The sequence below is a fragment of the Carcharodon carcharias genome, chromosome 1, assembly GCF_017639515.1.
Source record: "Carcharodon carcharias isolate sCarCar2 chromosome 1, sCarCar2.pri, whole genome shotgun sequence".
NCBI classification, from domain to species: domain Eukaryota; kingdom Metazoa; phylum Chordata; class Chondrichthyes; order Lamniformes; family Lamnidae; genus Carcharodon; species Carcharodon carcharias.
The window spans coordinates 16,929,534-16,943,671 of NC_054467.1; the positions used below are offsets into that span (position 1 = coordinate 16,929,534).

Consider the following 14,138-nt stretch of genomic DNA (forward strand, 5'->3'; position numbering starts at 1 on the left):
AGGCACGCCCCTTCAAGGTAATTACTTTCACTTCAGCTAACTTGTGGCTGCAAACGCAGGACCACATGGTCTGAATTGGGTCATCCCAGTTCTCCTCTATTAGCCTTTCAAGCAGTTGAAAGCTGCCAATAAGAATGAGCCACCTTTGGTATTTTTGCAAGATGTTAATTCACTTTGCAGGGCCTGCTTTGAACATCAATCAGCCAGTCACGCTGAGGGAGTTTTCTCCGTAAAGCCTGTTGTATTGTTTATCAGAGCTCTGTACAAATCAATCCCACTCTAACAGATTGCCTGTCAGACCATTTCCAGCACATTGATCCGGTGATATAATTTGCTATTCTCACAGTACAGATGGGAGCAAATGGAGATGGATTAGCTTGTTTAATTGGTGCTGCTACAGAGCCTTAGGACAAGAAAGTGGTTTTTTTTGGCCCTTAGAGTTCCAAAATAGCATCTGTGGCATGCGAGCACACCAGGTGAATAGCGCCAGGTGCTATATTGGTGTAGGCATTAACATGTTGCTGTGAATGTATGCACAAGAATGTAGGCAGATCATGATCAAAAACAAAAGTACCTGGAAAAACTCAGCAGGTCTGACAGCATCTGCGGAGAGGAACACATTTAACGTTTCGAGTCCGTATGACTCTTCAACAGAACTAAGGAAAAATAGAAAAGAGGTGAAATATAAGCTGGTTTAAGGGGGGTGGTGGGGTGTTGGTGGGTGGGACAAGTAGAGTTAGATAACAAGACAAAAGAGACAGACGGAAATCCTGTCGGAGAGAAGAGCAATATTTCTTCAAGGTAGGCATTCCTTGAAGAGAAGTGGCTGTCAATTAAACACTAAGATAAAATCAAAAAAACTGCGGATGCTGGAAATCCAAAACAAAAATACCTGGAAAAACTCAGCAGGTCGTGATGTCAATCAATGTGCAATGCTGATTCAATGCTATTGATGCCATTAGCAATGTTAGCTTTGGCCCAGAGCCCTCTTGCAACCTCAAACAGCTGAACACATATTCAGCAGCAGGAAGGACCTCTCCCCCTCCAGCAGTACTGTTTGTTAGCTACTAATCTTGGTTGCTGGTTAGCTTCACTTGGGCAATGCTGCAATTTGACAAATGTATGGTGTTTTCTGTACCTGTTTCGAGCTCTAGAAGTGTACAGGGGGTTGGGTGGAAGATGCTGAAGGATGTTTTCTTGACTCCGAAGCTTCTGCACGAACCAGACACCCAAAAGCCATGGGAGGCACTGGTGGGTGGTTCCTGTCAGCAGATTATGGATGGCTGAATTAATTAGCAGCGTCAAGGCTTCAGCGCAGGTACTTTTCTGGATCAACCCTCCTCCCTGATGCCCCTCACAGTATTTTCTCATCTTTCTCCCCAGTTAAGAGGGAGCCCATGGTGAGTGCCTCCACTTTGAGTCCCCCTCCCCGACTCCCACCCCACACCACCCTAGGTCTCCTTCTTTCTTCAGCAGCGCTCACTTCTCCCTCAGTGGGTCTGATGGCCAGGCATTGGTGTGAGCCCTCCTGTTGGGCCTCCCACTTCCGCAGTCCTTAAATAGATGATGAATGAGGAGGTGGCTAATTAAGGCCATCTCACCTAAAGAGGGTTCGGTGGGTGTGCTGAGTCCATGCGCAAGCTCCGGACGTATGGTCCCGGTGCTGTGGTCCCGACCTCCACGGGAAAGTTTAGTCCAATGGGCAGGGCGACTGCACTCCACTAAGAACATCCTGACTGAAATCTGCCACCTGCTGCAGACACAGTGAGAAAGGCAAGGTCGGCATTGTCAGTGGCTGTGAAAGTGATCATGGTGATCAACTTCTATGCGCCTGGCTCCTGCTTGGTTGGCGTTGGAGATGTTTGCAACATCTCACAGTTTGCCTAAAGGGAGTCACTGACTCTCTCTTACCAAATGAAAGCTAACAACATTTCACTCTCATTTACCAGAGACAAGTAGGAAGAGTAAGTGTGCAGCTTCACCAGTATTGAAGGCTTTCCCATGGTGCAGGGTACAATTGATTGGACACATACTGCTTTGCAGATGCCTCATGCCAACTCTGCCCTATACGGGAACTGAAAAGATTCCGTTCACTCGCTGTTCAGCTGGTGTGTGACTGCTGGCAGCCAATCATGCAGGTCAATGCCCAGTGTCCTGGCACAAATCATGACACTTTCATTCTTCGGCAGTCTGTTGCCAGTTGCAGTTGAGCCACCGCACAGTAAACAAAGGGCTATCCATTGACAACATGGCTGATGACTCTGGTGTGTGATCCAGGCACATGAGCAGCATGAAAGTCATGAATGTGACACAGCAGACCATTGGCATGCTAAAATAATGCCTCCTTTGCCTGGACTGCTCTAGAGGAGCCCAGCAGTACCCAACAGTGCAGCTGTCAAGAGTCATCGTGGTCTGTTGCACGCTGAACAACCTCATCATCAGGAGGGAACAGCCCTGCTACAGTAATAGGACGAGAAATTGAGAAGTAGGAACATGACTTTGGTCAATGGTGTCTTCGTATGGAAGGGTGTGGGGTGAGGGCACATGGTAGGGGAAGGGAAAACCCAAAGTTGCCCAATCTTGGGATCTTGTGCCTCACTTTCCACCATTGAGGAGTTCCTCAGGGTAGTGTCCTAGGCACAATCACCTTCAGCTGCTTCATCAATGACCTTCCTTCCATCATAAGGTCAGAAGTGGGGATGTTCACTGATGATTGCACAATGTTCAGCACCATTCACAACTCCTCAGATACTGAAGCAGTCCATGTCCAAATGCAGCAAGACCTGGATAATATCCAGACTTGGGCTGACAATTGGCAAGTAACATTTGCAGCACACAAGTGCCAGGCAACGACCATCTCCAACAAGAGAGAATCTAACCATCACCCCTTGACGTTCAATGACACTACCATCGCTGAATCCCCCACCATCAACATCCTGGGGGTTACCATTGACCAGGAACTGAGCTGGACCAGCCATGTAAATACTGTGGCTGCAAGAGCAGGTCAGAGGCTAGGAATCAAAGGCGAGTAACACACGTCCTGACTCTCCAAAGCCTGTCTACCATTTACAAGGCACAAGTCAGGAGTGTGATGGAATACTCTCCAATTGCCTGAATGAGTGCAGCTCCAACACTTGAGAATCCAGGATAAAGCAGCCTGCTTGACTGGCATCCCATCCTCAAACATTCACTCCCTCCGCCATCGATGCACAGTGGCAGCAGTGTGTACCATCCACAAGATGCACTGTAGAAGCAGACCAAGGCTCCTTAGACAGCACCTTCCAAACCCATGACTGCTAATACCTAGAAGGACAAGGGTAGAAGATACATGGGAACACCACCACATGGAAGTCCCCTTCCAAGCACTCACCATCCTGACTTGGAAATATATCTCATTCCTTCACTGTCTCTGGGTTAAAATCCTGGAACTCCATCCCTAACAGCACTGTGCGTGTACCTACACCACAAGGATTGCAGCGGTTCAAGAGGCAGCTCACCACCGCCTTCTCAAGGGCAGTTAGGAATGGGCAATAAATGCTGACCTAGCCAGCAAAACTCACGTCCCATGAATGAAGTTAAAAAAGAACTGATGAGTGTGGAAATTGAGGGACCTGTCCTTTGAACTGAGGAGATTTGGAGGGTTGGGGTCTAGGGCAGCAGTTGAGGGGCAGACTTTGGCATTTACACTAAGATGTGCCAAACTTCAGGTTTTGAGCACCTAGATGCGAAATTTATCTTCGGCATTTGTGCAAAGCTCGCAAAAGTGGATCAGACACTCTAGGCAGAATGGTCACCTCCCGCTCTAAGTTCCATGGTGGGACCAGAAAGTTGAAGTGACTCCTGCTGTGGAACAGGACAGGCGCAAGCATGTTCCCCCCCGTCCCTATTTATGCATGTGCATGGTTTACTTCAGTGGGCAGGCTGTCAGCCATTCCACCTTCATGTCAGGGCGCCATATTTAAAAGGCACCCGGACAGCCATTCATTAACAGCGCCAGAACCCAAGAACAAAGGTGTGCAGCAGAAGACAGCAAGCTCTGGCCCCACGGTTTAGCAATGCCTGCCTGGATCAACTCCTCCAGGTTGTCGAGGGAAGGCAGGACATCCTGTTCCCAAGGGATGGCAGTGCAAGGTCTACCCAAATGACTACACTGGCCTGGGAGGAGGTAGCTAGGATGGCCAGCATCACTGCGGTGCAAGGGAGGACTGGCCTGCAGGTGAATGATCTCATCCGTTCCGCTTGGGTAAGTGAACCCTCTACTGTCCCAACTCACATTGCCGCTCATTTTTTGTTTCTGCCATGGGACTTGGATGTCACTGTCCAGACCTTGTTGCCCGTCCCGATATGTCTTTGAGAAGGTAGTGAGCTACTGCTTTATTGAACCACTGTTGTACATATGGGGTGCTGTTAGCAAGGCAACTGCTGGATTTTGACTCAGCCACAGTGAAGGCACAGCCAGGGGTGTGGAGGAGAGGGCAACTTGCAGGTAGCGCTGTTCCCATGTGTCTGCTGCCCTTGTCCTAGCTGGTGGAGCTTGCAGGGTTGGAGGGTGCAGTTGAAAGAGCCTTGGTGAGTTGTAGATGGTACACACTGCTGCTGTGTGTCGGCGATGGAGGGAGTGAATGTTGAGGGTAGTGGATGGGGTGTCAATCAAGAGGGCTGCTTTGTCCTGGATGGTGTACATTTTCTTGAGTTTTGTGGGAGCTGCACTCATCCAGGCAACTGGAGAGTATTCCATCACACTCCTGACTTGTGCCTTGCACATGGCGATTGGGTTTTGGGGAGTCACGAGGTCAGTTATTAGTCACAGAATTAGCAGCCTGTGACCTGGTCTTTCACCATATGTGCTCACAATCCATCTGTCTGTCTTTATGCAGAAGAAGACAGCCCACAACAGAAGGGAGAGAGAGAAGACAAGAGGGGGGATGCCTGAGCTCAGGCCTCTCACTCAGTTCGAGCAGCAGGCAGAGGAGGGTCATGATGAGGGCGAGGTAGGCCTTCCTCTAGTGGGGAAGCATGAATAATTCCGGGAATCTCGGAATATCCAGATGATTGATAAGGGCAATGTTTGAGCCAGTCTAGGCAGTCATTCATTCTTTCTTCCCTCCTTTCTAGGTGCCAACAGGAAGAGGGGGGAGGCCTGGTCCCACACCTGAAGTAAGTCCCATTCACCAGGACACCCCAGAGGATGACAAGGGCTACTTCACACCTGTTGATCCATCACAGCGTTCACCTGCACCCTCCACCAGACCAGAGACACAAACCTTGGTGCATCATAGATCTAGTTTAGGCTCGGGCTTACACTATAGTGCTCACCTCACTGACACGTGTCCACAGCAGGCAGAGGCAGGGACTACCAAGGTCTCTGGCACTCAGGAGACTGCTGGGAAAAGAGGCCCCTGCTGAGTCAGAGTCAGGTGACAAGCCTTTGGAAGGAGCCATGGAAAAGATGCTGGAGTATCGAAGAGATGCAGGGGAAAATCAGGCAGAGCTGTCAGAGGCCTTCAGTGGAGAGGCATGAGAGACAAAGGAGTGCTGTCTGATGTCCTGGCTCCGACATGCGAGTCCATAGAAGTCTCCATGGGGTGGATGACAAATGCCAAGCAGCCTGCTGGAACTGAGTGAGGGGCCTGATCTCAAGCATCCGCCCTCCCATCTTCTCACTCTCCCTCCTCTTGTGGGCTGTCTTCTCCTCCATAAAGGCAGATAGATGGATTGTGAGCACGTATGATGAAAAAGCAGGCCACAGGCTGCTAATTCTGAGGCTAATAACTGACCTCACAGTTTCTACCGGTTAAGCACTCGGACTTGCATTCCCTCGTTCCAGCCATGGGTAAGCTTCTGCAGGAGGACCCTCTCAGGTCACCTTTACCTCCCTTAAGGTGAACTTTCTCCTCAAGGAATCAGGAAGGGTTCCTCGGGCACCCAAAGGGAAGAGGACCATCAGGCAGACAATCCAAGGGTGTCCAAGCTTTCCCAATCCCCTCTGCCTGTGACCCCATCAGCTCTAGCTTCTGAGGCCTCAGACGGTGCACCTGTCCTTGAATTGGAGACCTAAAGTAGGCCAGGGCCCTCCAGGCCTCAGGCCTCCAGAGGACACCCCTCAGCATATTCATGGACAAGAAGCATGGCAGTCAGCAGGCTGCTTCCACCCTCTGTCAGGAGTGCGCCCAGTAGAAGTGGTAGAGTGAGGAAAGTTAAGAAGTATTGAATTAATATTGGTGCCAACGATGTAAAATCATTGTACATAGTTTTGGCATTTGTAAAAATATGTTAGCCTGCACTGATTGGAAGTCTCCTGGAATCGTTCTTGTTGCTAGTTGTTTTACTAGTCGCACGCATTCCACCCCTTCCAGGATGGGTCTTTCTCTCCCTAATACATGGCTGCACAGGGAAACAATGGTGACAACATCCATGTGTCATATTATGCTGGCCTCCACTGCCCTCAAGACACTGCAGAGAGATCTTGTCATAATAGAAAGACTAACCACGTGAGCCCTGGTCAGGAAGGCCCATTCCCCCAGGATGTTTGTAGTCATGAGTTGGCTGCCATTCATCTGTACGCCCCCTTGTAGGTATCCCCCTCCCTCCCTCCTTTCTTCCCTAATTGACTGGAGCTGATGGTAAATGGCTCAGAGTGAATGACAGATCTACACCTTGCTGGGATCTTGTCGTCATGAGAACGCTCTGGGCCAGACCTGTTGCCGTGTGCCCTTCACCAATTAGTGAGGATTTGCAAAGTAAAAGAAACTCTCAGGCTGTCTCCACATGATTATTAGGGTTTCCCTTTAGGCGTCCAGTTGTGCTGACTTTCAGCTCCACCCACCCGAGAAGACCCTCCCCCCACCTCAATGTTTTGCAGCTGGACATTGAGGGTGTTGCCTTGGCCTGGAGCTGCCTCTGTCTCAGGATGTGTCATGGGTCAGACTGCCTTCCCCACCTTTTATTCTCCTCCTGTCACGCACCAACTTCACCCCATCACCATCAACACCCCACCCCGCTCCCGCACATGCCCTCCCTCCCAGCTGAGCCCACACCAGTCACCATGCCTATGCCCACCCTGAACCTCCCCACTCCTGTATTCCACCATCCTTGTCCCCTTCAATGACCCTTCGGATGAAAACTACACCCTCCATACCCATACCCTCATCCTACCACCCTACTGCATCGCACTTCCTCCTCTCACAGTCACCACCCCTTCCTACCAGCAGGACCCTCAGTTCTCCCCCCAGGATTCCAAAATTGACTTAATGGACCCCTCCCTCTGAAACACTCTTGCCCCCAACCCCTCCCTGCTCACTCCCCACCTTCCCCTTCATGCCTACCTCCCTCCACCTTCCCCTTCATGCTTTACTCCCTCCTCCAAACCTTTCATGCTTTCCTACCCCTCGCACTCCCCTCCATCCCCAGTCCCTTCATGCCGTCCTTCCGCCCTCACTCCAGCCCACCGCTTCGTGTCTTACAACCACTACCCTGCTCCTTCATGTCTTCCAGTCACCCCCTCCCCCACAATTCATACACCCTCCAGCCCAATCAAATGCAAACCCACAATCCTCCTGTCTCCAAACTCACCTTCAGGGGGAACATTTATTCTGCCCTATATTTGGATTGGAATGCAGACAAAGTGATATAAGAACAGAATTGACAAAAATGATGAGAACTATTTGTTCACATGGAAGGTACGCACTGACACAGACTGGTTGAACCAAATAGCCTGCTCCTGTTTTGTCATTTCCAATTATTTTTATTACTCATCAATGACATGTTGTTTTATAAGAACAACATTACACACAGATATTGGGCCCACCATTTTAAAGGGGTCTGGCTTGCTGTTGCTCCTTGTTGTGTTTGCTTCCTCTTGTGCCACTCCTTCTTTGCTGTTGAATGGCTGACTGACAATCCGATTCGTCGCTTCGTAGTTTTCCAACAAACTAACGTACTGAAAGCTTCTTAAAGCTGGCCCCATCTGCTATCCATGCTTGTCCGTCCGTCCCCCCCCCACCCCCCCACCCCGGGGACATTTCATTGTGAGCTTTCTATGTGAGAGTGATGGCCAGCCCTCTCTATTTTCAAGCTGGATGCGTAGAGGGCCCTGTTTTGGTACCTTCGGGAATTATTTAGGATTTGCCCTTATGCCACCATCCATCTCTTGGGGCCAGGCAACTGGAGCGCCAAGTGTTCTAAGAAATCCACATGCTGCGAATATGATTCCCCCAAGGTAGCCATTACCCAAATGTTGCACAGATCTGCCAATCGCCTGCAGACAGCTTTATCGGTGGCTGTCAAGGTAACCACTACGTTCAGCTTTTACTCCATTGACTCCTTTTAAGAAACAGCGGGGGACTTTTCCTAACCTGCAGCTGTTTCGTTTGCTCAGGCCAGTGAATTAATCTGCTTCCTACCCCATCATCAACCCCCTTCTTGGTCCATGGATGGGCGACTGACAGGATTTTTACTGACATGAGGCAGGTGGACCATCCAGTGCTTGCGTCCACTTCCCCACTCCTGACAAATGAGGCCCCGCGCTCACTGCATACCTAATTCCAGGGCCATTAGCCCATCTGGAGATCCAGTGAGGTTAACTTGAGTGGCAGACAGTGAAATCTCCTTGGGGACAATGTAACTCCCATTAGGTTGAGGTAAGAGCACATAATTGAAGTGGGGCAGGAGGAACATCCCCTTCCTTTGTCCTGTGCTGACATTTGAGCCCCATTATCAACCTAACCCATCTGGCAGGAATTGTATAGGTTCAGGTCAGATGCTCGACTTAAACCCCGCCAACTTCTGCCCTCCGTTGAATTTTATGGTGGCGTATGAGCCAAAAGGTTCAGGTCAGGTTTAAATAGAAGCTGTGTGGCTGAAGAGGGAATGTTTCATTCCGCAGCATTCACTCTCTATTTCTATGAGCACCAAGATGTCAGATAGACTGCACTTTTCTCACAGCTGAGGTTATGACCTGATGCCAGTTCTACCTGTTAAATAATAAATCATGACACAAATTATTCATTACCAATTAGGAAACAAGAAAAAGGAACCAGAGGTGAGGTGAGAAGACAGAGCTTTGCATTGGTACACTGAAACACAGCAGCTGATGAATGGGAACATAGGAATAGGCCATTCAGCCCACCTAGCCTGTTCTGCCACTCAATTTAATCATGACTGATTTATATCTGAACTCTACTTTCCTTTCTTTATTTCATATTCCTTGGTGCTGTTACCTAACAATAGTTGAACATTTCAATTGACCCAGCAGCCACAGCTTTTGGAACACAGAATTCCAGATTTTCACTACCCTCGGAATGAAAAACTATTTATGGCCCTCAATCCTCAATGGTCTAGCCCTAATTTTGAGGTTATTCCCCTTGCTCTGGATTCTGTTACCAGAGGAAATAGTTTTTTTCAGAATCTACCCTACCAAATCCTTTTATTATTTTGAAGACATTGAGAAGATCAACCCTCAACCATTTAAAAGGGAATGCAAATCACGTTTGTGCAACCCACTCTCATAATTTAACTCCTTAAGCCCTCTTAGCATTCTAGTGAATCTGCACTGCACACTCTCCAAGGACAACATATCTTTCCTGAGGTGTGGTGCCCAAAACTGAACACAGTACCGGGTGAGTTCTGCAGTTCCATACAATTGAAGCATAATTTTCTCCCCTTTTTTTACTTCAGCCCTCTTGAGATATCAGCCAGCAGTCCATTGGCCTTTTTTGATTACTTTTTGTGCCAGCGCACCCTATTCCTTTCGCTCCTCTACGGTTCTTAGTCCCTCACCATTTAGAATATGTCTTTCTAGGATCCAAATCAGTTTCCACTGAACTATCTGTTAGTGGAAAAATACTGACAGGATATTCAGGCGTGTTTGATTACCAATCGTTGGAAGACAATACTGTGTTCTTTTTTTAAATATCAGTGATGTAGCAGCTCGTTCATGTAGCTAGCGGTGAGGGGACAGCGTTTTCCAAGCAGAATCCCGCTGTTGTTGCAATGACAGTCTGAGAGATTTAGAATGTAGGTCTTGTGCCAGAGTGCTACCAAAGAGAGTGCAACATCAACACAAGACCTATTGCATAACGGGGCTTGGTTTTCATATCATGTAGAATTGTGTTTGATTTCTCTCAGTCTTGTAATTACCATGGAGGGTGGGGACAATAAATGTTGACCTGGACAATCCCCCGACCCAAGTTAAGGCCCAACTGTGTCCTTCAGTATTCCTCATCTTGCTCTCTATTCATATTATGGAGGTCATGGATGTGGTGGGCTTGGCAAACGAATATCTTGGCATCAACAAAGAGGTGAAGACTGTAATAAAAACAAAGAAAGTGCTGGAAGAAGCCAGCAGGCCTGACAACATCTATGGAGAGAGGAACAGAGTTAACGTTTCATGTTGAATATGGCTCTTCTATGGAACAGGGTGTAAATTGCGTTCTCCTTTAGGCCTATGGCCATGCTAGTTTGAAAAACAACTGATCTCATCTGATCTCAGAAGCTAAGCAGACCCAGGCCTGGTTGGTACTTGGAGACTGCCTGGGAATACCAGGTGCAGTAGGCTTGCCTATGGCCATACTAGTCTGAAAACACCTGATCTAGGAAACTAAGCAGACTCAGGCCTGGTTAATACTTGGACAGGAGACTTCCTGGGAATACTCAGTGCAGTAGGCTTTCCCTGAAAGAGCTTTTTAAGAATTCAGAACCTGCCATGGAATTGGTTCCACCGGTAGCTCAGCTGGAGCCATGAGCAGAAATGAAAGGAATATGTGTGCCTCATCGAAAGGGGAAGTATTGTGCTATGTTAAACATAAGGGGAATTTTTTTTTTTCTGTGTGGGTGAGGGGGGGTGGAATTCCCTCAGCCAGGAGTACGCTCTTTTGCAAAAGAATGCACAGATCTCCCTGAGGCTAAGTGCTGCCTCAGGGAGGTCACCTTGGAATTAAAACATTTAAGGTAAATGTTTAAAAAATTTTCCTGACATGTCCCCTCACGTGACACTGTCACATGAGTTGGGACAAGTCCATCACTTTTACTCAAACCTTTATTAAATATTTGAAAACCCTCATGAAACCTCATCCCGCCCTTGTCAATCACCTAAATTGGTTTATTAATAGCCGCAATAGGCCATTGACAGGTCGGCAGGCGCCCCCGCTGACCTGAAAATGGAAATGACGCGGGGTGACGTCGGGAGTTCTGCCTGATGTCATTCCGCATCATTTTACGTGTCACCAAGCGGGCCCCACCCCCGCTCGCTGACCGGAAGATCCTCCCCAAGGTGTAGTTTGCTGCCATGTGAAGCTTTCAAACTATGATCCTGCACACTGACAGCTCCTGATCTCTATCTTGAGTCAAGTAGAGTTCCTGGCTAGAAACTGATCACACCCCTCAGGCACAAGGTGGGAGGGACATAGGACAGAAGATGCATCACCTGAGACCACAACTGTGTCTGGCAAAGTGACACAGGTAGACAATCGAGAGTAGATTCTCGATTGAGGAATACTGTGCCGTGCACGGGATTCTAACATGGACGTAGGCAAATAAATAAAAAGTTTCCTTTAAAAAGGAACCTAAAAGAGCCTAACTCACAGAATCAGAATCACACAGTGCAGAAGAGGCCCTTCGGCCCATCGAGTCTGCACCGACATGTGAGAAACACCTGACCTACCTACCTAATCCCATTTGCCAGCACTTGGCCCATAGTCTTGAATATTATGACGTGCCAAGTGTTCATCCAGGTACTTTTTAAAGGGTGTGAGGCAACCCACCTCCACCACCCTCCCAGGCAGCGCAGTCCAGACTGTCACCACCCTCTGGGTAAAAAAGGCTTTCCTCACATCCCCCCTAAACCTCCTGCCCCTCACCTTGAACTTGTGTTTCCTCGACACTTCAACTAAGGGGAACAGCTGCACCCTATCCATCCTGTCCATGCCCCTCATAATCTTGTACCCCTCGATCAGGTCGCCCCCTCAGTCTTCTCTGCTCCAACGAAAACAACCCCAAGTCTATCCAATCTCTCCATAACTTAAATGTTTCATCCCAAGCAACATCCTGGTGAATCTCCTCTGCACCCTCTCCAGTGCAATCACATCTTTCCTATAATGTGGCGACCAGAACTGCACACAGTACTCCAGCTGTGGCCTCACCAAGGTTCTATACAGCTCCAACTTGACCTCCCTACTTTTGTAATCTATGCCTCGATTGATAAAGGCAAGTCTCCCATGTGCCTTTTTCACCATCCCACTAACATGCCCCTCTGCCTTCTGAGAATTATGGACACACATGCCAAGGTCCCTTTGTCCCTCAGAACTTCCTAGTGTCATGCCGTTCATTGAATACTTCCTTGTCAAATTACTCCTTCCAAAGTGTATCACCTCACACTTTTCAGGGTTAAATTCCATCTGCCACTTACCTGCCCATCTGACCATCCCATCTATATCTTCCTGTTGCCCAAAACACTCAATCTCACTGTTAACCACCCGGCCAATCTATGTGTCATCCCTCAAAAGCACAGAGGTTAACACAAAGTAGCAATTGCACTTAATCTCGTTACCAATGAGTGGTGATGCTCGCTATCCATTTTTTTTAAAAAGGGTTGATTCTATAGAATTAAGTTTTGGTTTGGAATTACCTAGAACAGAGCACAGAAATGGGCCAGTCATCCCAGCAGGTCTGTACTAGTGTTCAAGCTCTTGACAATCCAGCTCCCACCTTCCTTAATTTCACCCGAGTGGCAGTTTCCTTTCTCCCGAATGTGCTATTTCAATGCTATTCACCTCAATAACTCCATGTGGTAGTGAGTTCTATTTCCTGAACACACTTTCAAAGAAGAGAGGGGTCAAACACTGATGGTCTCCTCGTGCATACATCTTTTTAACTCTCTCCAAAAATGACTGGAACAAACAATCTGTGGAGAATTGAAAGTGCAGGAGGGATATTCTCTGCAAGGCCTTTATTCTTTCGATGACAGATGAAGACAGATTAGCGTGTAATCCAGATTGTCTAAAAAGGGGAATGATGAATCAGTCGACCAGAGGTTTATCTTTTGGAATGTTTGTTTCTCTTTGTATTTTTTTTTTGTTTTGTTTCTGTGCCCAAGTGACGTGCTCATCTCATATTGTTCTCATTTCATCCATCATGTCCAAATAACACCTGTGCTTCTATTTATCACTGCCTTGCTTTCATTAGAGCTTGTTCACTCTGATTCTTCAGGGTGCAGTCAGGTGGGGTGAAGTCAGCGCGTCGTTCTTGGATAGATTTTCAATCAAACTTGTCAGAGTTTTGCTTTTTGGTGTCAGTTGGCCGAAAGATAAAATGATGTACAAGGGCAAACTGATTGTCTTTACAAATGGTTTTCTTTCTTCTTAGAGAGAGAGAGAGAGACACACACACACCTGCAAGCACAAATGCGTGCATTTTCACACACACACACACACACACACAAACACATGCACACTCACGTGCGCTCACACACACAAACACAGGCACACACAAACACAGGCATACACAAGCACACACTCTCTCAAAGTTCCATTGATTCCCCTCTTCCTAGATATGCACTGTTGTTTAATAGGATAAGATAGTTCAGTCCTGGACATTCCAATAATTCTTCTACTACCCCCACCCCCTCCAACACAGGAGACCCCTTTCAACTTCTCAATGTGTGGCCCAAACTAATTAGCCGCTAGTTAACCAGCTACTCAGCTTTCTTCTCTCCAAGTTGCAAACTTAAAATTGAAGCTCTCCCTGCCCGATGCCCCCTTTGTGAAAGGTCTCAAATCCGTAGTTTTCAGCTGCCTTCGCCAACTGGAGCATCTGGTTCCTCTAACCTTCTGCTGATTCCCTCCGAGTGCTGGGAAAAACAGGGGCTCCAGCCCTGGCCCAGCTTTCCTCACGCTGATTGCCATGTGTGTGACAAGCAGAGGCTCACCCACTCGCACCCCCTACCATAACAGCCTATCAGCCTTGTCTGACTGAAGGCCCAAAACACAGCAAATCATTTCACAAAATGGCATGTGGCATCACCAATTTCCAAATGATCGGCCATTCCTCGGTTCGAATCTTTTTGCACAGCGCTGGATAACAGCTGGGAATCCACAATTACAGTTGACAAGTTGGAAAAGCAGAATTACCCCCAAATCATTTAA

At 48.1% G+C, this 14,138-nt stretch overlaps 1 pseudogene; it reads left to right on the plus strand.

The window, feature by feature from the left end:
• Positions 1-10,440: 10,440 nt before the first annotated feature.
• Positions 10,441-10,555, plus strand: LOC121285636 (annotated as a pseudogene).
• Positions 10,556-14,138: the final 3,583 nt, after the last annotated feature.